Genomic DNA, 25,316 nt, shown 5'->3' with positions numbered 1-25,316 from the left:
GGATCCCATTGTCATATCCATGCCATATCTTGCTGATTGGGTGGAAAGGTGGGAAGAGGATATGTGCTCTTCTTGTTAAAACTTGATGAAAAGATTACACATTTTACCCTTCTGCATATTATTGTCTAAATTACAACCACATATTCACACCTATATGGGAAGGAATTGGAAAATGCAGCCTTAAGTTGAGAAAAATGTGTATTTATATACAACCTGGGGAAGAATCTGTGCCATTGGTGTTTTGTTTCATTTCATTTTTTTGTTTTTGAGGGAGGACTGTACAGCTTGGGTTGGCATTGAACTCACTAAGTAGACAAGGCTGCACTTGATCTCACAGAGATCCACCAGCCTTCCAAATCCTGGTCGTAAAAGTATCTACTACCCATGCCTGGCTTTTACCATAATTTAAAAGACAGATTTGAATTTTTTCTAAAACACTCAGAACATTAACAAAAGTTTGAAAAGAACTCATTTATATCTTTCATGAAATTCCAAGGGATTTTGTGAGGGCACGGACCTAAAATCTCAGTGCATTTTAAGTGTTTTGCAATTGCTATTTAGTGACACTACCAGGGATCATCCTCCAAAGCCTCTGTGCCTGAAGAGCCCCATCCTCTTCATGACACAGGTAGAGTTACTTGTTTTCTCTTCCAAATTCTTTTAGAAGACAATGGTCTTCTCTGTTACAGTTTATTGGTCTTGTAATGGGGATCTTGTGACCTCTGGTCCTTTTTAATAAGAGACAGGCAGAGTCTAGTGTCAAAGAGAGGTAGAGTAAAGGAAAGCAGTGTCTGAAGCAATGGGAGTCTCCCATGGTCAAAGAGACTATTTTCTTGCCCTACATTTAGGTAGACTTAAAAAAAACTATTATGTATTTTTATGTGCATAGGCATTTTGTCTACATAGACATTTTTTATTATTAACTTGAGTATTTCTTATATACATTTCGAGTGTTATTCTCTTTCCCGGTTTCTGGGCAAACATCCCCCTCCCCCCTCCCCTTCCTTATGGGTGTTCCCCTCCCCATCCTCCCCCCATTGCCGCCCTCCCCCCAACAGTCTAGTTCACTGGGGGTTCAGTCTTAGCAGGACCCAGGGCTTCCCCTTCCACTGGTGCTCTTACTAGGATATTCATTGCTACCTATGAGGTTGGAGCCCAGGGTCAGTCCATGTATAGTCTTTGGGTAATGGCTTAGTCACTGGAAGCTCTGGTTGCTTGGCATTGTTGTTCATAAGGGGTCTCGAGCTCCTTCAAGCTCTTCCAGTTCTTTCTCTGATTCCTTCAATGGGGGACCTATTCTCAGTTCAGTGGTTTGCTGTTGGCATTCGCCTCTGTATTTGCTGTATTCTGGCTGTGTCTCTCAGGAGCGATCTACATCCGGCTCCTGTCTGCCTGCACTTCTTTGCTTCATCCATCTTGTCTAATTGGGTGGCTGTATATGTTACATATACATTTTTATGTCTGCATGGTATGTGTGTTCCTGATGACTGAGGCAAACAGGAGAGGCCATCAGATTCCTGGGACTGAAGTTGCAGACAGTTGATTGCTGCCATGTTTGTGCTGGCAATCAAAACTGAGTCCTCCAGAGCAGCCAGTTCTCTTAATTTCTGAGCCTTCTCTCTAGCACTATTTTAGAAAGACTTTTAAAAGGTAGTTCTAAAGCTTCTAGAACAATAAACCCTAAGGGACATTTTCTTCTCTGAATGACTGACAGACACATTTGCTTTGACAGTTATAAGGAAAGGGGGTGATGTTATGTCCTTGTTCACCATCAGAAACACTCCTGCTAGATAATAATCTTATAAGAGCTTGGGTTTAGATAGCAATCTATTAATGGCCTTCAGAATACTTTAGTACTGGGGCAGAGAAATTGTTGGCTTCCATTCCTTCAAGCTGTGATTAGAGCTCTGCAGTACCTGATTTTGGTTTTCCAGGCTATTGGTTCTGAGAGGAGTCCAGCCCCAGGGTCTTCCAGTCCTGGTGATATGTAACTGGCTACCTAATATTCTCATACTGTGGAGTAAACATCCAACAGTTTCTAGTTTCCATTCCTCCAACTTGACTTCAGATAACATGCCATAGCTTTGAACTCATCTGTCTGGTACTTAGAACTTGGATGCCCTGTAGCCAAGCAGTGAGTGGGCGTGAACAGAATCAGGTTGGCACAGCTGACCTCTGCTGTTTGCATTCACACCTGTTTGGTCCTCATTCCTGCTTCTGAAAAGCACCTGAGAACAAGCTCCTTTTGTTGCCAACTGTATATCCCAGGTCAAGGGGTTTTCCGGGTAATGTCAGCTCTGGACTCTTGCTACTGCATCTTGGTAATGGAGGAGATTACAGATTTATTACAGCAAAATAAAACTAGATTTGAGGGGAAGTTAAGCAGCCTTGATAGACTCTGTCTCATATGCTTATATGAATGTTTAGGCATTGTTATTAAATTTTGAATTCTGTTGTAAACCTTGTGTGTACATGTAGCCATATTTTGTCCTTTTTTCTTCTTTCTCTTTTTCTGTCTATTTAATACCTCTTAACCTTTAAAAGACAGTAACTCTTTAAAGCATTCGATGTAGTGAAGTCTTGTTTTCTATAGGTTCCATATCTTTGGATTGAATCAAACACAGATATTGAATATGACTAAACATAGAAAGATTTTTCTTGTCATTAACTCTTAAATCGTATAGCATAACATAGTATGTACGTAGCATGTACATAGAATTTTCTTTATATTACTATATATAGCATATAGAAATTACTATATATTACTCTATATAGGTAATACAATTCATCTAGAAATGAATGAAAGTATTTTTAGATGATTCACATAAAGTCTATGTAAACATATCAACCATTTTATGTAAGGTCTGGGCCATCTGAGGACTTTGGTATCCTCAGGGATTCTAGAAACAACTGCCATTTGAATAGTGGTTTAAAATAACCATTTCCTGCTTTGGTGCTCAACAGAGTAATTGGAATTATAGAATACTGCACAAAGAAAGAGATATATTTCCTGCCACTCAACTGTTTAATATAAAATCTACAGCAGTTCAGTAAGTATACAAAGCACAAAAAATAGATGTCAATTTTATGGAAGATGGATTTTAATTAGCCTAATTAAAAATCGTGCGTGTGCTTGCATGTATGACGCATGTGTTCATGCTGCAGCATTGCTATGCATGCATGTGCACAGGCCAGAGATTGACGTCATCTTTGTTCTATTTTTCTCCCCCTGCAAACAAAGCGAAACAACAAAACCAGGATCTCTCACTCATTACTCTTCAGACTTCTTTCTATTTTTTATCTAAAGCAGCTCTCAGGCACTGTGGTTTAATCCTATGTACATCCCTGTCACCAGAAAAGTTTGAGGTAGAATTCTTCCTCACACAAAGCAGTAAAACTTAACATCAAGATAAAAGGGACTATCTAGTACCTCCAACAACAGAAGGATTGTGTATTATTATTTAAAACAGAAGCTCATTAACAAAATTTAATTAATGCTTTCTATATCTATTATGACAGGCACTGAATTATTGAAAGATATTGAACACCACAAAGCTGGTATTGAACATGAGTTATAACATACTTCTCTAACTGTCAAAAGATTTGCAGGAAGCAGGAGGCTTGAAAGAAACTTCCTGGAGTTAATTGAAATTGCAATCTCAGGAAAAAAGAAAGGAAAGGTTGAATCTAGATTTCCTTTTATTTATTTTCCTTGTCAGCAAATTCTGATACTAAACTCTCACACAGAGTTCTGATAAGCAATGTCAGACAAAAATGACTGCAAAACAGACAGATTAGCTGATGTCACGTTCACTCTCTAAGTTGAAGTTTCTTTCTACCTTCCTAACTTCAAACCTGGAGAAACATTAGGCTGGATGTGGTGGCACACATTTTAATCCCAGGATTCTGAGGTCTACAACATGACACTTAATGAATTTTATTTATAGTATCAAACATCATATCAGGACTTTCAGAAACAGAAGGAATGTTGGCCATCCTCTATTATTTTCCATCAATTTAAAGTTGTATGTTTTGTAATGTTGGATTGCAAGACCAGGCTCTTTCAGACACATGTATGGGAGCTCCACCCCCAGCCCATAAAGGACTATTTCTTAGGAAAAGGAAGGGGCAATTTTTGTGTAAATAGAGGTTAAATGGCTTAACAGGAAAATGTGTTTGCTATTATTTACTAATTATACACAACAGTATGTTTCATTATGGCACTCTCATACATGCATGTATTTTGAACATACTTATCCCTATGGCCTTTTCTTGTCTTCGCATTTCCTAACCCTTCCTAACCAGTCCCCCTTCCATGATCAGAAATTTCCTTTTCCTCTTTCTTTGTACCTCCCTTCCTCCTTCCCTCATTCTTTTCTTCCTTCCTTCCTTCTTTCCTCTTCCCTACCTCTCTATTGAGTTTAGAGGACCATGGATAAGTGGTTGTTTTCTGGAGTATGGACACTGTGTCAGTGATTACGACACTGAAGAAAATGTCTCTATTTCCCCTGGGCAACCATAAAATGGATGGCATCTGAGGAGCCATTCAATAATTTTTTTCTTCATTCTTTTTTCTTGGTTCTTGGAAACGAACCTACTGCCATGCACATGTTGAGCATACATCGTACCACTGAGCTACGTCTTCAGCCCCTGAAATACTTATTTCCAGTTTCAAGGGAGCTTAGGAAACTGCACAAAATTCCAGAGCTGACTCTAACGCAAGTCTTCAGAATAGAACCCAGGTTTTGTAATTGCTCTTTTTCTACATAAAGGTATTTAACATTCAAAACAATGATGCCTTTGCACAGTATACACTGAGAAAACATAAACCTATTAACCACATACTTACCTTTAGATTATCATTTGATTTGTGTTATGGCGAGTCACATAGTTCAATAACACTGACATGCTAAGAGGCTATATCGGGAAGTAATCAAATGGAAAAGTCATTCAGATATAATTTCCTCTGAGACTTTTTAAGAAAATATAACTTTGAGGGCTGATTTGCTTTGAATGCAAATTTTCTCATGATGGTTAGTACTTTTTTTTGTGTGTGTGGCTAAAGCTAAAGCTCCTCCTACTTAAACACAAGCTTTAGTTCTAAGGTCATTGAAAACCCATTAAGCTTAGAAGCTCTTCCTTGAGGCAGGCTTCAGTGCTATTTCAGAAGAATTTGATTACATCTGGACACATTATTCACATTGAGTAAGTCTTGAAGTTTCATTTGGGGATGAAATTTGGTAATGAGAAGTAACTTGTTTTGCGTAATTGCTTCTTTGGCTTTAATCTTCTTTGCTTAAAGGCACATGAATCATTTGTGTATATGGCTAAGACTTGATTTAATGGAAAGACTTGGGGAAATACTGCATGTCCGAATTAGTATTAGTATGTCATGAATAATACTGTTACTCAATTTTCATTAACCTGTATTTTTTTATAGAACCTTACCTCTTTAAAGCAACAGTGATCCTTTGAAAAATCTTTGCTTTCCAGAGTCCTCTGAGACAAATTTCTGCGTGATAATTTAGTATAAAAGAGAAGGTTCCATTTTGCAGAAGCATTTCCTTCTTAAGAGACAACCATATATCCTGTCTATGAGAAATGATTTATTTTTGCTGTTTGATTCATTTCAGAGAACATGCACATCCTCTGCATGTGTGCCTTCATCTATTCATATATTCGAATTACATGACTCATAGGGTTTTTAAAAGAAAAGGTCAAGTTTCACCAACTTGGTTTTAAAGTATACTGGCCGGCATCTAATATTTTCCCGAAAGAACAAATTTTAATAGTTAACGCTGAAATATGCCAGTCACTTTCTACACTGCAGTTGTTTTCAATTAGGTTTCTTTTCCATGCTAATTTGGTTTTTTGTAACCAAAAGGGCACAGAAAACCAGAACATCACCACCAAGGGCTTACTCTGCTATTTTATTCCCTCTTTGTTAGCATTTATTATGTGAATGAAACAGTGGGTTTCACTATGATATTTTATACATGTATATACTATACTGAGATCATAGAATATTATAGTGAATTTTGATACTCAAGAATAATACTAATGTATTATTATTATTGGCATTGCTGGGCGTTCTATTAGGGATAGCACTAAACTAAACACTGAAACCACAGGTTTTTGTTTGGATCTTCCTTGAATACGCCTGTTTACTGGCTTTCCTTATCTTAATTTCTTCATTTATAAAGTAAGCCAGATATTCAACCTATCTATGCCTGGTATTATGGAAGGTCATCTAACTGTTGCATATGATTACTTAAATAGCAGGAGAAATCAAAGAAGAGGCAGAAATTCTTATAATGCCAATAATCTACTGGTGAATGAAACCTGCTCTCAGGATAGCTTGTTATTCTTGCTACCTCCTGGTAAGAGTGGAAGTGTCATAGATGCTTCTGGGGTACTTTTTCAAGGAATTCATAGAACGTGGCCCTTGAATATAGAAGAAGCAGAAGGAGAAACAACTGAATTATTATATTGAGTGTTCCAGCATTGTCTTTGTATGTATTGTTCCATTAATCATTCCACAAGCTGTATGGGAACAAATGCTATTGTTTTCCTGTCTGTGTAAGAAAATACAGATGTGGAGAGGTGAAAGACCTTGCTCAGATTTATATGTCTCTTTCCCTTATTCCATTTTGTTAGTGACACTATAACCTCTGCTGGAGAGATGGATAACGTACAGTGTCACATCCAGTGAGAATGTAGATGACTAGACACTCAGAAGATTACTCAGAAGATAGAGGCCGTGTGCATGCTGTGAATATTACCTTCATTGGGTTTTAATTGTAGCTCTGCAAAATATTTTATTTCTGGTCATTCATTTGGATGTAAAGTATGTATTCGTTTTGATTTATTTATAAGTAGGGAAGTTAAGACAAACTTATGTAAAAAAGCATATAACCTTAGGAGAGTTCATGTGTCAACTTTTAATTGCCTACTACCTGAGGGCACAGTGCAGAAGTGAAGAGGGAATTCAGATTTCAGATTGATGACTGCCTGGATTGAATTCACATTGTCCTTAGTCTTGAACATGTACATGAAGATTGAGCTCTCAGAGATTCAGTCTCTTGAGTGAAACATATGTGCAGTCACTTAGTACAATACCTGTAAGATGTGGAACAAGTAGCCATAGAGAAGGAGATTACCGTTCTTTATATTTCAGAGATTGGAAACTAAAGGTTAATCTATACAGTGGCAAGTGATCAGATATGGAGTAGATAGTAATCAGACGATCTTGTGAATATTAGTATTAAAGTAAGTCACCACAGGAAAGATAGTCTGGATGTCAAAAGCATGAACCAAAGTGGCCCCGTTGTAGCTTCTGTAGGTGAAACCTCAGCTAAGATCTGAAGAATGAATTCTTACTAATCAGACACAAGCATCTACGATCCTTTTGGACTGTCTCCAGCTCCTTTGCAGCTACTTTGCATCTTATTTGGTGGCTATGGCAAATTCCCTCCTTCCTTCCCTCTGTCCCTCCCTTTTCCCTCCCTCCCACACCATTCTCCTCCAAATTTGTCCTCATCTTGTCAAGATTTCCTTCTCATCTGTGAGACAGATCACATCCCAATCTCTTTAATGCCTCACACTGGACCACAACTCCGAAGATTACATTGAGTACTTACCTGTCCTCTTGGCTTCTAAGTACTTACTACTTACCTGGAATTTTCCATTTTATTTTATAATTAGCCATTGTGTGAGTTTGTGGGACACAAACAAATGTGAGTATAAAGAAACTGCCACTTTAAAATGTTTATCAAGCTATCTTATAGTCAGCATCCTTCCAGGAAAGGAAAATACACAATTTTAGTAAATTGTTGGGGTGACTGCTGTGTTATACAACTATTTTAAGCCTTGGATGATGCTCAAATTCTGGTAAGTCCCCTTTGAATATTGTCACTAATCTCCCAGTATTTTCTTGATATACTCTCTAATCTACCTCTTTGTTTCATATGAGACTTGTTTGTTTTATATTTTCTGCTGCCAGTTCTCTTCTATGTTTATGAGATTGGGTCATTACTGGAACTGTGTTTCTTGTGTCTAAGGTCTACTACATTCAAGGAAAGCCATCTGACTTTACTTGACTTACTAACTCATTGGCATCAAATAGTGAGTGGTCATTTTTTCTGTCTCCATTTACTCTTACTAGACATCTGGATAATTATTGAACTAAGCATATGCCACTTTCTTCCCTCCTAGTATTCTATTTTTTTCTTGACCTTTTCTCTTACTTACATTCAAGCTTGTATTTTTCTTGTGAAGCTTTGATTTTGGCATTGCCAATTTGGGTTCTGGAAATAGAGTATCATGTACCCTGTTTGGTCCAGAACGATGACCCTAGTTTTCTTCTTGAAATGGGAGAATGAGAATTCAACAAACAAAAGCTCTTATCTTTGTATCTTTGTCCCAACATTTAGGTTTATTTTAGATGTATTTAGTTTTGTTTCACATGTGTAAGTGTTTTGGCTGCAAGTCTTGTCCATGGGTGACAGAAGAGGGAGCTGGATCCCCAAACCCGGAGTTGCAGATTATTAGGTACCATGTAAGTACTGGAAATCAAACCCGGGTTCGTTGTAAGAGCAGTCAGTACTCTCAACTACTGAGCCATTATCTCCAAGCTCACATATTTAACATTTGAGAAGGTTGTTCACTTTACTAATGAAGAGCTCCTTTAAAAATATTGTAGAATTCTATTTCTTTATGATTCAGTACAGAATAGAGAGGAGATGATCATACTTCAATCTGGACGAGCCACCTACCCTTAATAGAATAATTAAAAGAGACAAATAATAAAGAACAGAAAAATATTTCTTCACTGATGACTACATTTGCAAGGGGAACAAAAAGATCTGTAACCCTGTCCCACCTCAAGGCTGTCATTAGGGTTCTGACAGTAGGTTTAGCTTTAAATAGAGGCAAATGGTATGTATAACTAAGCAGCAGTTCTGGTCATGGTGTGCTCTTGCCAATTATTGATTGGTCCTTATCTTGGCTTTAGTGACTGACTCCTCAGGATGATCTGAACACCTCCCATAACCCTTATTCCCTCTCAAATTCAAAGCCTCTTCTTTAATCATTATTGTTATGTGCATATATATGTACATTTTATATTATTTTTTGAGAGACAATAGCAGCAGAGTTTAAAGGAATCTCCAAGACACTAATGTAGCATGTTTGTAATTCAAGTTATTCTCAGGCAAATGTGTTTAGATCACCATGTATCCCACAATGCTGTGCTGTAGATTAAGAAAGTCACTGTACTGATAAGGTTAGATTATCAGAAGTATGTAAAGTATCTTTCTGGGAGATAAGTTCCTTCTTTGACTGGCACCAGGCTTTAGCCTTTTCCCTTTTCAAACATGAGATTTCTGGGGAAATTCCAATCCCATGGGACAATTGTTTCCTTATTCCGACATTCAGATGGAGGGCACACAGGTGTGTTCATAATGTCACATCATTAACACCAACCCAAAAATTATTCACAAGCTACATTCATTAGTAGTCCATTAACAACTAATTTGGCAAACCACAATTGATCTTTATGACACTACTTGGACAAAGGCTTAGGGACAAAACAGGTCCTATTTTTCAAAACCTCAATACTGAAGATAAGATTGAACTTGTTAGTTTGGAACTAGGAGTAAAAATCATTGATTGCCACGTAGAGGTTTTGTATGTTCCTTTTTAAAATTGTGGATTTTTTTCCGAACTACACACACAGGTATTTAATTCATATTTATACATCTCTCTCCCCTCAAACTCCTCCCATGTCCCTCATTCCATCTCAAATTCAAAGCCTCTTCTTTAATCGTCATTGTTATGTAATATACATGTACCCTGTGTATTCTTTTATGAGAGACAATAGCAGTATAGAGCTTAAAGGCATATTGTCACAAAAGAACCAGGTGACATTGCATCTCATTTCCATCACTTGCTAACTCATGGGACTCCATGCACTGATGTAGCATATTTGTAATTCAAGTTATTTGTTTGTCAAATAGGATTAAATCACTATGCCTCCCACAGTGATGTGCTGCAGATTAAGAAAGTCACCGCAGTGAGATGCTTAGAGAAGCACATCAGATGCAGAGTTCTCATTATAAATCGTTTAGTAAAACAGTGAGACGTCATTAGGAGAGTTTGTACAGAGTTGAGCTTTTCAAAGATTGCAGCAACTACAGTAGGGAGAATGGTCTGAACTTGATGTATCTCAACTTAGAATATGTATCTGCAGTTATAGTAATTGCTCAGGCAAGAGACTCTGAAGGCCAACATCATGGCACTGCAGGAAATATGCCGTGATACAGATAGAATACAGGAGATTAAATAAAAGATTAAAAACTCTTTAGCATGTGTTACATGCTGGTGAAATTGTGGTGAGGGTAAGTGGAAGGAATTTGAACTGACCTGCAGAGTGGTGGCTTGAGAAATTGAAGTATCATAGATTAAAGAGTTAAGTAAAGATGAATTGCTCTCACATTTTGAGTACTCCTAACTCGTGTTTATTGAGGCAGAGAAAATTAGATGACCTCATCCATATGTACTATTAAAATGTATTGATTGTCCTTGTGTTTTAAGATAATCACCATAGAAATTGTTCAGCCCTGCTGTAGGAAATCATGTCCTTTCCTTTCCTCTTCTTTCTTTGATAAGTCTGCTATTCTTTTTTTTTTTTTATTAACTTGAGTATTTCTTATATACATTTCGAGTGTTATTCCCTTTACCGGTTTCCGGGCAAACATCCCCCTCCCCCCTCCCCTTCCTTATGGGTGTTCCCCTCCCAACCCTCCCACCATTGCCGCCCTCCCCCCATAGACTAGTTCACTGGGGGTTCAGTCTTAGCAGGACCCAGGGCTTCCCCTTCCACTGGTGCTCTTACTAGGATATTCATTGCTACCTATGGGGTCAGAGTCCAGGGTCAGTCCATGTATAGTCTTTAGGTAGTGGCTTAGTCCCTGGAAGCTCTGGTTGCTTGGCATTGTTGTACTTTTGGGGTCTCGAGCCCCTTCAAGCTCTTCCAGTTCTTTCTCTGATTCCTTCAATAGGGGACCTATTCTCAGTTCAGTGGTTTGCTGCTGGCATTCGCCTCTGTATTTGCTGTATTCTGGCTGTGTCTCTCAGGAGCGATCTACATCCGGCTCCTGTCGGTCTGCACTTCTTTGCTTCATCCATCTAGTCCAATTGGGTGGCTGTATATGTATGGGCCAAATGTGGGACAGGCTCTGAATGGGTGTTCCTTCAGTCTCTGTTTTAATCTTTGCCTCTCCCTTCCCTGCCAAGGGTATTCTTTTTCCTCATTTAAAGAAGGAGTGAAGCATTCACATTTTGATCATCCGTCTTGAGTTTCGTTTGTTCTAGGGATCTAGGGTAATTCAAGCATTTGGGCTAATAGCCACTTATCAATGAGTGCATACCATGTATGTCTTTCTGTGATTGGGTTAGTTCACTCAGGAAGTCTGCTATTCTTACAACTGACAAAAAAAAACTTACTGAGAAAAATACTTCTGTAACTGATAATGTGTAAGTATCAAAGATGTAATAATTCATTGGCAACTTTGTCTTACATTGGAAGTCTGATGACTTGCCAAAGAATCTTTGGGAAAACAAAAAATACCATATATAGTACTTATAGTGTGAGCATAGAACACAAGTACACTGGTTCCTATGAAGCAGATGAAGAACCAGCCAGGTCCTGTGATGTTTAGAGCCTTGAGTACAAAACCAAGAATTCTCATTCTTATTCTTGAATGCTAAAATAAGACAGGAATTATGGATATTTCTTAGGTTGGAAGTTACATAACTCAATTGAGATTTTCAAACCAACTGTGTATACTTTCTTACAATGCGTAAAGAGATGACATGAGGCATAGAGTAAATTCAGAGACATAGTAAAAAGGTATTAATCTTTTTATTAATTGGATACTTTTTGTATTTACATTTAAAATGTTATCCTCTCCCCCCCCATGGCACCTCCCCTCCCCCTGCTTCTAAGATGCTCCCCCTCACACCCACCCAATCCCACCTCTATACTCTGGCAATCCCCTTACACTGGGGAATCTAGCCTTCACAGGAACAAGGGCTTCCCCTCCCATTGATGTCAATTAAGGCCATCCTCTGCTTCATATGCAGCTGGACCCATGGGTCCCTCCATGTGTACGTTTTGGTGGGTCGTTTAGTCCCTCGGTGCTCTGGGGTCTGGTTGGTTGATACTATTATTCTTCCTATGGAGTTGCAGCCCCTTTAACTCCTTCAGTCCTTTCTTTAACTCCTCCAACAGTGTTCCTGTTCTCAGTTCAATGGTTGGCTGCGAGCCTCCGCCTCTGTGTTTGTCAGACTCTGGCAGAGCCTCTCAGGAGACAGCTAGATCAGGTTCCTGTCAGCATACACTTCCTGGAATCAGCAATATTTCCTGGGTTTGGTGACTGTACGTGGGCTGGATCCCCAGGTGTGGTAGTCTCTGGATGGTCTTTCCTTCATTCCCTGCTCCACTCTCTTTGTCCCTGTATTTCCTCCTTTGAGTGTTTTGTTCTCCATTTTACGAAGGACAGAAGCATCCACACTTTGGTCTTCCTTCTTGAGCTTCATGTGGTCTGTATATTGTATCTTGGGTAAGTCGAGCTTTTGGGCTAATATCCTCTTATCAGTGAGTACATACACATGTGTGTTGTTTTTTTTTTTTTGTCATTGGGTTACCTTACTCAGGTTGAAGTTCTCTAGTTCCATCATTTGGGTATCTGCCTAGCTCTTTGCTCTCTCTCATTTACTTCCATGACTATGTCCATCTTTTTGTTTGTTTGTTTGTTTTATTAACTTGAGTATTTCTGATTTACATTTCCATTGTTATTCCTTTTCCCGGTTTCTGGGCCAACATCCCCCTAATCCCTCCCCCTCCCCTTATTTATGGGTGTTCCCCTCCCCATCCTCCCCCCCATTGCCGCCCTCCCCCCAACAATCACATTCACTGGGGGTTCAGTCTTAGCAGGACCCAGGGCTTCCCCTTCCACTGGTGCTCTTACTAGGCTATTCATTGCTACCTATGAGGTTGGAGCCCAGGGTCAGTCCATGTATAGTCATTGGGTAGTGGCTTAGTCCCTGGAAACTCTGGTTGCTTGGCATTGTTGTTCATATGGGGTCTCGAGCCCCTTCACGCTCTTCCAGTTCTTTCTCTGATTCCTTCAACGGGAGTCCTGTTCTCAGTTCAGTGGTTTGCTGCTGGCATTCGCCTCTGTATTTGCTGTATTCTGGCTGTGTCTCTCAGGAGAGATCTACATCCGGCTCCTGTCGGCCTGCACTTCTTTGCTTCATCCATCTTGTCTAATTAGGTGGCTGTATATGTATGGGCCACATGTGGGGCAGGCTCTGAATGGGTGTTCCTTCTTTCTCTGTTTTAATCTTTGCCTCTCTATTCCCTCCCAAGGGTATTCTTGTTCCACTTTTAAAAAAAGGGGAATGAAGCATTCACATTTTGATCATCCGTCTTGAGTTTCATGTGTTCTATGCATCTAGGGTAATTCAAGCATTTGGGCTAATAGCCACTTATCAATGAGTGCATACCATGTGTGTTTTTCTGTGATTGGGTTACCTCACTCAGGCTGATATTTTCCAGTTCCAACCATTTGCCTATGAATTTCATAAAGGCATTGTTTTTGATAGCTGAGTAATATTCCATTGTGTAGATGTACCACATTTTCTGTATCCATTCCTCTGTTGAAGGGGATCTGGGTTCTTTCCAGCTTCTGGCTATTATAAATAAGGCTGCTATGAACATAGTGGAGCATGTGTCTTTTTTATATGTTGGGGCATCTTTTGGGTATATGCCCAAGAGAGGTATAGCTGGATCCTCAGGCAATTCAATGTCCAATTTTCTGAGGAACCTCCAGACTGATTTCCAGAATGGTTGTACCAGTCTGCAATCCCACCAACAATGGAGGAGTGTTCCTCTTTCTCCACATCCTCTCCAGCATTTGCTGTCACCTGAGTTTTTGATCTTAGCCATTCTCACTGGTGTGAGGTGAAATCTCAGGGTTGTTTTGATTTGCGACTATGTCCATCTTTTACATGTGCTGGAGATCCAGACTCAGATCTACATGCTCCCACAGCAGGCACTTTACTGAGTCATCTCCTCCACCCTCCATTTTCCTTTCAATGTAAAAATCAAGGGTATATAAGGGGTGAAAGAAAATACATGTATGTAAGAGAATATACAGGTAGTAAGTTTATGAATACTAGAGTGGGCTAGTTTAACCTTGAATGCTATGTCTTGGACCTAACTTACTGTGAAGGTCCTTTAACCAACAATTATTACCTGCTCAGGAGCAAGTCCAGAGAAAATACAAGTCAGATTTACATAGGGATGTAATATATTTCATTTTATTTTAATGAGAGTAGATTCTTCATCAAATACACCGGACCACAGTTTTCCCTTCCTCCACTCCTTCCAGCTCCTCCCAACCTCCCCTCTTCCTCAGATCCATGCCCCCTCTGTTTCCTCTTCCCAAAAAGAGCAGGCCTCCACATTTTTATGTTATGATCAAACAAAGGGGCACCTGAGTTTACAGGGAGGTAAGGCTGTCTGAATAATATAAAGATAGAAATAAGGCAAAATCTGGCTCATGAATTGGGAAAGGAAATATAGGTGTGTGAACTGAAAGTTTCTCCAAGCTGAAAAATGGTGACTGACAATACTGAAAAACACATGCTGGGATGGAAGTATATTGGGAGAAGGCAAGCTTGTGCTAGTAGCTCTGCTTAGGTGCCTCATTGTCTTTCTATACAAAGTTTCAAGAGAATGAGGAGTGCTCAGGATGTCCTGAAGAGTCAGCATCCCACATTCATCTGAGGTGTGCAGTGGTTTGGAGGGGTAGGAGGCACCATTCATTAGAAAAAACTTATTAGCTACTCAGTCAAATAAGATAAGCCATACTCTCTGCAGGTGTAATTCAACTACAAGGGTTGAGACCAATGTCTATCCACTCCTCCCAAAGTTACAATGACAAACCAACATATGATTCCACCAAAATGTTTTCTAGGGAACCCATGAGTTTATCCAACTTACTTACAGATCATAAGTGAAGGTTTATTGACTGGATACTGGTAGCCCCAAAACTGGATAGTCCTCAAACAGCACAGATCATCACATCCCTATAGGAAAATAGATGGAAACCCAATCATATCTAGTCTTTCACAGGCTTCTTTCCTGTACCCCTTGATTTATAACAATATCACATAAAAGGTGGCTGGGATACATGTGCAGACACTTAGATTAGGATTCAATGATGCTCCAAGTCCCTTGTAAAAGGAAACACAAACAGTCCGCAGACTGAATTATGGTGGATCTTTTCAACTAAGCTGAGGTGATCTCCTGATGGAACAGGCGCAGCCTTATAAGTAATTCTCTCTCCAAAGACAGTTTGACTTTGGTTATCTAGCATTGATTAAACTGTAGCTATGGAATGAGCTGTTTTTCTTCATCTAGCAATTTTGCAGGAAGAATAGTGTATACCATTGATAGAAAGAGCATTGCTTCACCAAGAGGAAATGAACTTGGGACATTGTGGTAATACGCAAACTACACTGGATAAGCTGAAATCGCCGGGTCATGTGGATGCCACACAGGATTAAGGCTATGTGCATATCATCATAATAACAGAACCTCCAGCAAGCCAGAGAAGCTCCTTCAATATGTATTTCCTCTTGTTTACAAACTCAAGGACTTTAAAAGCCTCTTAAAAAACCACAAAGAGTAACACTGGAGCATTGGAATATTGTCATAATGTGTTTTGTCACTTTCAGATGTTGTAGTTGTATGGTGGAAACTAAGGTTGATGGTTCTGTATGCCTGATGTATATATAGTATGTATGAGACCTTTAACCGAGAGACATGCTGTACAGCCTGATTAGATGAGGCTCTTTGCAAAAATGCTTGGCAAGGTTCAGGCACTAAGGTTATATCGAACACACATGGTAGCACTGTGTATATGATTTCTTCTTAGATTACTTGGATATTTGAGGATAAATACATCAATGTAAACTTTCAAACATTTTTATACACATTGCCAAGTTGACATCTAATTCGACTTTTAAATTACAGGTTCAGTTGAAGTACAAAATTTTGCTTTGATTTCATAGCCTAGGGTTAGTGGGGAAAGAGTTGCACGGAGAGTTCATAGTTTCATTGTCAGAGGTCAACAACTGTCTTGGGCCTCACTGGACTAGTTGTTCTATCATGCTTGAGGTGTTCCACTCATCTGCTTGATCAAAGGAAGCTCTGTACCAAGACCATTCTGTAGTGGGATGAAAAAAAGATGAGAAGGGCAGGAAAGGTATATTCTCTTTAAAGGCCAAATTCAAAGATAAGAGGTAAGCCCGCCATTTGCATCTTCTAGCCAAGAACTTTAGTAACATGGTTCATGGATCTGAAAGGACACTTTGAAATACCATTCTAAAATCTGGGGCTTCTTTTTGCCCGGTTATGTGCCAGCTGAAACTTTGTTTCCTCAATGTCTGAAGCTGATGGCATCACCACCTTAAATATGACTGGTAACAAAGGAATACCACACTTCAAAATAATAGTTTCTCTTCCTCGGCTCCATCAAATAGCACTCAGGACAGTCAATATTACGCTCTAACTGTCTTCAGCATTGAGTACAAAAAGGAAGTTGGGGAAATGACTGAGGAATGACGGTTTGGATCGATGCCCATGTGTGTCAGCAGTAGTATAGTAAGCAAAGGTGAATTTAAGGATAGATTATACAAACAAAACCTTTTGGGTTGATTTTGTTAAGAAAGCTCCCATGACATTTGGGAAAGTTTCAGGCCTAGGTTCAAAACAGCTGTCAAAAGCAGTAATACGTGAGGCATACACACCTATCCCCTAGGACTAAGAGAAGCATTTAGAGACCTTAAGTTAGGGGAGGGTGCACGCAAAACACCAGTACTTTTACATCACTGAATTCATTGCCATGATGGTATTCAGGCTGCTGAGAAATGAGGAAGCTCTTTGTACAAATGAGTAAAAAATAACTCTGAAAGAGAAAACTCCTTGAAATAGAGCTTTAGTCTTCAATTTGTATATGGAGACGATTCTTCGGAAGCCAAGGGATTAATGAAAACTACATGGAAAAGGAACATTGCACTGGGCATGGAGGTTCAGTTCTGTAATCTTAGTAGTCTGCTACCAGAGGCTGCAGGATCATGTGTCTGAAGCCAGGATGGAGTAGGTTGTAGCAAAGTAATGGCTGCTGTGTGCTGCATAGCAAGTTTGAGGACTTAATGCCTGACTGAAAAAGGTAAAACCTGGTCAGACCAATTTTTTTTTTTTTGAGATTTACTGAAATTTTTTTCAATCTTTTTTTATTAGACCTTTTATTACTTATTTACATTTAAAATGTTATCCCCTTTCTCAAGTTCCCCTCTGGAAATACCCTATCCCATCCCCCTTCCCTCTGCTTCTATGAGGGTGTTCCCCCACCCAACCACTGACCTCTTCCTGCCTCCCTGCCCTGACATTCCTCTACAATGGGGCGGGGGGGGGGGCGGTTCAGCCTTGTCAGGACCAAGGGCTTCTCCTCCCATTGGTGCCCAACAAGGCCATCCTCTGCTACATATGCAACTGAAGCCATGGGTCTGTTCATGTGTACTCTTTGGGTAGTGGTTTAGTCCCTAGGAGTTCTGGTTGGTTGGTATTGCTGTTCTTATGGGGTTGCAAGCCCCTTCAGCTCCTTCAGTCCTTTCTCTAACTCCTCCAATTGGGAACCCATTCTCAGTTCAATGGTTTGCTGCTAGCATTCTCCTCTGTATTTGTCATGCTCTGGCAGAGCTTCTCAGGAGACAGCTATATCAGGCTCCTATCAGCATGCACTTCTTGGCATCAGCAATATTGTCTGGGTTTGGTGGCTGTATGTATATGGGCTGGATCCCGAGATGAGGCAGTCTCTGGATGGCCTTTCCTTCAGTCTCTGCTCCAGAATTTTCTCCTTATTTCCTCCTATGGATATTTTTGTTCGCCCTTTTAAGAAGAACTGAAGCATCCGCAATTTGGTTGTCCTTCTTGAGCTTCATGAGGTCTGTGGATTTTATCTTGGGTAAGTCAAGCTTTTGGGCTAATATCCACTCTTCAGTGAGTGCATACCATGCACGATGTTTGTTTGTTTGTTTGTTTTGTGATTGGGTTACCTCACTCAAAATGAGGTTTTCTAGTGCCATCCATTTGCCTATGAATTTCATGAAGTCATTGTTTTTAATAGCTGAGTAGTCCTCTATTGTGTATATGTACAACATTTTCTGTATACATTCCTCTGTTAAGAGACATCTGGGTTCTTTCCAGCTTCTGGCTGTTTTAAATAAGGCTGCTATGAACATAGTGAAGCATGTGTCCTTGTTGTATGTTGGAACATCTTTGGGTATATGCCTAGGAGAGGTATAGCTGGCTCTTCAGGTAGTACTGTTTTAAATTTTCTGAGGAATATCCAGACTGATTTCCAGAGTGGTTGTACAAGCTTGCAATCCTACCAATAATGGAGGGGTATTCCTCTTTCTCAACATCATTGCCAGCATCTGTTGTCACATGAGATTTGATCTTGGACTGTCTGATTGGTGTGAGATGGAATCTCAGGGTTGTTTTGGTTTGCATTTCCCTGACGACTAAGAATGTTGAGCATGTCTTTAAGTGCTTCTCAGCCATTCAGTTTTCTTTAGTTGACAGTTCTTTGTTTAGCTCTCTACCCTATTTTTAATAGGGCTATTTGGTTCTCTGTAGTTTAACTTCTTAGGTTCTTTGTATATATTGGATATTAGCCCTCTATTGGGTGTAGGATTGGTAAATATATTTTCTCTATCTGTTGCTTGCAGTTTTGTCCTAATGAAAGTGTCCTTTGCCTAACAGAAACTTTGCAATTTTATGAGGTCCCATTTAATCTTAAAGCATAAGCCTTTGGTGTTCGATTCAGGAAGTTTTCCCCAGTCCCATGTGTTCAAGGATCTTCCCCACATTATTTTTTATTAGTTTGAGTTTATCTGGTTTTATGTGGAGGTCCTTGATCTCCTTGAACTTGAGCGGTATACAGGGTGATAAGAATGGATCAATTTGCCTTCTTCTACATGCTCACTGCCTGTTGAACCAGCCCAATTTGTTGAAAATGCTGTCTTTTTCCCACTGCGTAGTTTTAGATCCTTTGTCAAAGATCAATTGACCATAGGTGTGTGAGTTCATTTCTGGGTCTTCAATTCTATTCCATTGATCTACCAGCCTGTCTCTGTACCAATACCATGCAGTTTTTATCACTATTGTTCTGTAATACTGCTTGAGTTCAGGGATAGTGATTCCCCCTGAAGTCCTTTTATTGTTGAAGATAGTTTTAGCTATCCTGGGTTTTTTGTTATTCCAGATGAATTTGCAAATTGTTCTGTCTAACTATTTGAAGAATTGGATTGGTATTTTGATGGGGATTGCATTGAATCTGTAGATTGCTTTTGGCAAGATGGACAATTTTACAATATTAATCCTGCCAATCCATGAGGATGGGAGATCCTTCCAGGTTCTGAAATGTTATTCAAATTTTTCTTCAGAGACTTGAAGTTCTTCTCATACAGACCTTTCACTTGCTTGGTTAGAGTCACACCAAGGTATTTTATATTATTTTTGACTATTGTGAAGGGTATCATTTCCCTTATTTCTTTCTCAGCCTGTTTATCCTTTGAGTAGAGGAAGGCTAGTCATTTGTTTGAGTTAATTTTATACCCAGCCACTTTGCTGAAGTAGTTTATCAGCTTTAGTAGTTCTCTGGTGGAACTTTTGGGGCCACTTAAATATACTATCTCATCATTTGCAAACAGTGATATTTTGACTTCTTCCTTTCCAATTTGTATCCCTTTGACCTCCTTTTGTTGTCTGATTGCTCTGGCTAGGACTTCGAGTACTATATTGAATAGGTAGGGAGAGAGTGGACAGTCTTGTCTAGTCCCGGATTTTAGTGGGATTGCTTCAAGTTTCTGTCCATTTAGTTTAATGTTTGCTACTGGTTTGCTGTATATGGCTTTTACTATGTTTAGGTATGGGCCTTGAATTCCTATTCTTTCCAGGACTTTTATCATGAAGGGGTGTTGAATTTTGTTAAATGTTTCTTCAGTATCTAATGAAATGATCATATGGGTTTTTTTAAAATTTTTTTAATATAGTGGTTTACATTGATAAATTTCCCTATATTGAATCATCCCTGCATGGAAAATGGAACCTACTTGATTATGGTGGACAATCGTTTCAATGTGTTCTTGAAATCGTTTCGTGAGAATTTTATTGAGTATTTTTGCATTTTGTTGGGTCTTTGTGTGGTTTAGGTATAAGTGTAATTGGGCTGCTTAGAAAGAATTGGGTACTGTTCCTTCTGTTTCTATTTTGGGGAATAGTTTGGACAGTATTGGTATGAGGTCTTCTATGAAGCTCTGAAAGAAATCTGTACTAAACCCATCTCGTCTTGGACTTTTTTTGGTTGGGAGACTTATAAAGAATGCCTCTATTTCTTTAGGAGTTATGGGACAGTTTAGTTGGTATATCTTTTCTTGATTTAACTTTGGTACCTAGAATCTTTCTAGAAAACTGTTTATTTCATCCAGATTTTCCAGTTTTGTTGAATATAGGCTTTTGTAGTAGGATCTGATAATTTTTTGAATTTCTTCATATTCTGTTGTCATGTCTCTCTTTATATTTCTGATTTTTTTTAATTTCGATATTCCCTCTGTGCCCTCTGGTTAGTCTGCCTAAGGGTTTATCTTGCTAATTTTCTCAAAGAACCAGCTCTTGATTTTGTTGATTCTTGTATAGTTTTTTTGTTTCTAATTGTTTGATTTCAGCTCTGAGTTTGATTATTTCCTGCTTTCTACTCTTCTTTGGTGTATTTGCTTTTTGTGTTCTAGTGCTTATAAGTGTGCTGTCAAGCTGACAATGTATCCTCTCTCCAGTTTCTTTTTGGAGTCACTCAGAGCTATGTGTTTTCCTTTTAGCACTGCTTTCATTGTATCCCATAAGTTTGGGTATGTTGTGTCTTCATTTTCATTAAATTCTAAAATGTCTTTAATTTCTTTATTTCTTCCTTGACCAGGTTATCATTTAGTAGAGCAGTGTTCAGCTTCCAAGTGTTTGCCAGCTTTCTGTCATTTTTACTGTTATTGAAGACCAACCTTAGTCTGTGGTGATCTGATAAGATGCGTGGTATTATTTCAATTGTCTTGTACATTTTGAGGCCTGTTTTGTGACCATTTATATGGTCAATTTTGGAGTATGTACAATGAGTTGCTCAGGAGAAGGTATATTCTTTTGTTTTAGGATGAAATATTCTATAGGTATCTGTTAAATCCATTTGGTTCATAACTTCTGATAGTTTCTCTGTGTCTGTGCTTAGTTTTGGTTTCCGTAATCTGTCCATTGATGAGAGAGTGGTGTTGAAGTCTCCAAATATTATTGTGCGAGGTACAATGTGTGCTTTGAGCTTTAGCTAGGTTTCTTTTATGAAAGTAGGTGCCCTTTCATTTAGAGCGTTGATATTCAGGATTGAGAGTTCATCTTGGTGGATTTTTCCTTTGATGAATATGATGTGTCCTTCCTTATCCTTTTTGATAACTTTTGGTTGAGTGTTCATTTTATTAAATATTAGAATGGCTACTCCAGCTTGTTTCTTGGGACCATTTTCATGGAAAATTTTCTTCCAGCCTTTCACTCTGAGGTAGTGCTTGTCTTTGTCACTGAAGTATGTTTCCTGTATGCAGCAAAATGCTGGGTCCTCTTTACACATCTAATCTGTTAGTCTATGTCTTTTCATTAGGGAATTGACTCCATTGATATTGAGAGATATTAGGGACAAATGATTGTTGTTTCCTGTTACTTTTGTTGTTAGAGATGTAATTATTTTTGTGTAGCTATCTTCTTCTGGGTTAGTTGACATTAGATTACATTCTTGCTTTTTCTTTGGATTTCTTTCTTTCCTTGCCTTGTAGTTTTCTATCATTATCCATTCTAGGGTTGGGTTTGTGGAAAGATATTGTATAAATTTGGTTTTGTCATGGAATATCTTGATTTCACCATCTATGTTAATTGAGAGTTTTGCTGGATATAAAAGCCTGGGCTGACATTTGAGTTCTCTTAGTGTCTGTGTGACATCTGCCCAGGTTCTTCTGACTTTCATAGTCCCTGTTGAGAAGTCTGGTGTAATTCTGTTAGATCAGCTTTTATATGTTACTTGACCTTTTGCCTTACTGCTTTTAATATTCTTCCTTTGTTTTGTGCATTTGGTGTTTTGAATGTTATGTGATGGGAGGAATTTCTTTTCTGGTCCAATCTATTTGGATTTTTGTAGGCTTCTTGTATGTTTATTGGCACCTCTTTCTTTAGGTTAGGGAAATTTTCTTCTATTATTTTGTTGAAGATATTTACTGGCCCTTTAAGGTGTAATTCTTTGCTCTCTTCTATACTGATTATTCTAGGTTTGATCTTTTCATTGTATCCTGGATTTACTGGATATTTTGGGCTAGCTGCTTTTTGTGTTTTACATTATCTTTGACAGTTGTGTCTATGCTTTTTATGGTTTTTTCTGCCCCTGAGATTCTCACTTCTATCTCTTGTATTCTGTTGGTGATGCTTGTGTCTATGACTCCTGATCTCTTCCCTAGATTTTCTATCTCCAGGTTTGTTTCCTTTTGTATTTTCCTTATTGTTTCTATTTCCATTTTATTATCCTGTACAGTTTTGTTCAATTCCTTCACCCATTTGGTTGTATTTTCCTGTAGTTATTTAACGGATTTTTGTGTTTTCTCTTTAAGGACTTCTATCTGTTTACCTGTGTTGTCTGTATTTCTTTAAGGGAATTACTTATGTCCTTCTTAAAATCATCTATCATCAACAGGAGATGTGATATTAAATCCAAATCTTGCTTTTCCAGGGTTGTGGGTCATCCAGTGTTTGCTGTGGTGGTGGACCTGGGTTCTGATGATCCCAAGTGGCCTTGGTTTCTGTTTCGTAGGTTCTTATACTTGCCTTTCACCATCTGTTTATCTCTGGTGTTATCTGGTCTTGCTCTTTCTGACATTCGTTTGACCCTTTTGTAAGCCTGTTTGTCACCCTTCCTGGAGACTAGCTTTCTCCCAGCAGGAACTGAGTACAGAGAGCTGTGTCACAGGTTCAGCTCTGTGTGCAGTAGGAAAGTGAAAGTATCTTCTCCCATAGTGCTCTTAGCCTCCTGTTTCCTCAGGGTTCCATGCAGCTTCCTCTTGCAGTAGGAATGTGAACAAAAGGGGTTGTCTTTCCTATGCTCTCAGGATTGTCTCCAGTTCTGAGAATCTAGCTCTCTACCTATGGGACCTGTGTACAGATAGTTTTATCTCAGGGTCATCTCTGGACATAGTTAGAAACCCCAAACCAAAATTTTAAAAATTGAAAAGCATCCTTACTTTCTGGAAAATAACAATAACTTATCCAAGCATATATTGGCTTTCAGTGGTGGAAAAAGGAAACATATAATTTTTGAGTACATTCTAGCAACAAAGTTAGGTCAGTGTCTTTACACAATGTCCGATCTCAACGAACGCGAGTAGATTCACAAGGCACGTTGATTTCATGAGCTTTTCTCATTTGAATACTCCTGGTTTCATGTGCATTCATGACAACCAAAAATGCAAATTTTTATTTCATTTTACTTGTTATTGTAGATAACAAATTTTAATGGAGGTTAAAGAAACTATTCGAGTAACAAAGCAAATGAAAGAGTCATTGCAAAGAGTCAATACAGATAGCCAGTAACAAATTAATGAATTTACCACAGATATTAGATTAGGGTCCAAATACACTGGAAGTAAACTGTATTGATCGAGGCTGCAATATGCTGAGCTGAATTTGAACCTAGTTGAGAATTTGTCTCTTGGCAATCTCCTAGACATAGTGTATCTCAATTACATTGATTGAGTGACCCATGGCAAAGGGATTGGTTGGTGTGCTATGGTTCACTCTACAGTGTTTTCTTTTGAAACTGGACCTGTGTATCTCCTGTCATAATTGATGTGTTTTATTTATTTGGTGTGTATAACATCTGGAGATTGTCTTCCTACTGTTTCTCTTTCTGATATATATATATATATATATATATATATATATATGCGCTAAGTTCAAGTGAATCTGATTGTTCATAGCATCTAACTTTTCTAAACAAGGTGTCAAGTCATTTGACCTTGCCATCCACACCCTAAATGGAAAAACTCAAGGCAAGGAACTAATAATAGAGTGACTGATGACAAGTGTCTGCTTTATACACTTAGTAGAAAATGAGGGAAAGATAGAAGAGAAAGGGGGGATCAGAAAGAAGAAAGCAAGAGGAGTGAACCTGGAGATCAAGGGGCAGGAGGAAGAAGCTACCTTTGAGGAACTGAAGTTGTACTACTCTCCATGTTTTGCTTTCCAAACAGGCTTCCAGGCTAAAGCAGAATAAGCACAATCCTGTCTAGAGGAAAGCACATACTAGAACTCTTTGGGACTGTGTTCTGCTACATTGTTTTATCCCTGACAGTTTTCAAGATAACAAAAGAAAAGGAAAAGGAAAAGGATATATAAACAGTCTCATAGAACAAAGGTACTCTCTCTTTGTTCTTATTTTATATCTTTAATTCAGAATTTATTTCGGGTGCCTCACTATTTCAGACCTTTAATTATATTTAAATCAGCAAACAGTTTTTAAAAGGATTTCTGTTAAAATATAGTTAAAATTGCTTCTCATTACTTTCTAGAGAAATCATACACAGAAGGCAACAAATGAAACTTCAGAGTGCTTCCAGAAACTAGAGATGTTCAATTTTCTGGAGATGTGGTAGGTTTATTTACTTATTCCCTTGTTTATTTCTCTTTCTATGTCCCTGTGAACACATTTCTGGGTGAATTTAAGTTGCTATGAGATTATACTGAAGGATGTTTAGTTCGTATCACAGGTGCTGTGAGCCACACTCCAGCCCTTACGATTATACAGCAAACACTCCTAAGTGCTGTTTCATTCCTTCACTCGGTTTGTTTTTTTTCTTTCTTCTTTCTTTCTTTCTTTCTTTCTTTCTTTCTTTCTTTCCTTCCTTCCTTCCTTCTTCTTTCTTTCTTTCTTTCTTTCTGTCTGTCTCTATCTATCTATCTATCTATCTATCTATCTATCTATCTATCTATCTATCTATCTATCTGTATTTTGTGTATGTCTAGGTATTATGTGTGACCATAAGTACCATATTTTTATAGGGGTCACAGGGCAACTTTTGGTAATAATTTCATTTGTTCCTCTATATGA

At 38.6% G+C, this 25,316-nt stretch overlaps 1 protein-coding gene across 12 annotated transcripts in view; it reads left to right on the top strand.

The window, feature by feature from the left end:
• The window catches only part of Il13ra2 (interleukin 13 receptor subunit alpha 2), a 64,141-nt gene that overhangs the window by 12,781 nt on the left and 26,044 nt on the right, over positions 1–25,316 (top strand). For 4 of the 12 annotated variants that reach the window (XM_087599021.1, XM_087599019.1, XM_087599020.1 and 1 more), the window contains 2 exons: positions 24,460–24,623; positions 24,778–24,857. The gene's annotated coding sequence lies outside the window, so the exon portion shown is untranslated. Of the gene's footprint in view, positions 1–5,077; positions 5,206–7,532; positions 7,891–17,565; positions 18,099–24,459; positions 24,624–24,777; positions 24,858–25,316 lie in introns of those variants that run through there. The other 8 variants (XM_087599014.1, XM_087599016.1, XM_087599017.1 and 5 more) reach the window with 8 other exon arrangements.

This window comes from Rattus norvegicus, chromosome X (genome assembly GCF_021556685.1).
Source record: "Rattus norvegicus strain SHRSP/BbbUtx chromosome X, alternate assembly SHRSP_T2T, whole genome shotgun sequence".
Taxonomy (NCBI): Eukaryota; Metazoa; Chordata; class Mammalia; order Rodentia; family Muridae; genus Rattus; species Rattus norvegicus.
Note: the sequence above shows the minus strand (reverse complement) of the source record. Positions and strands in the feature narration are given on the sequence as shown.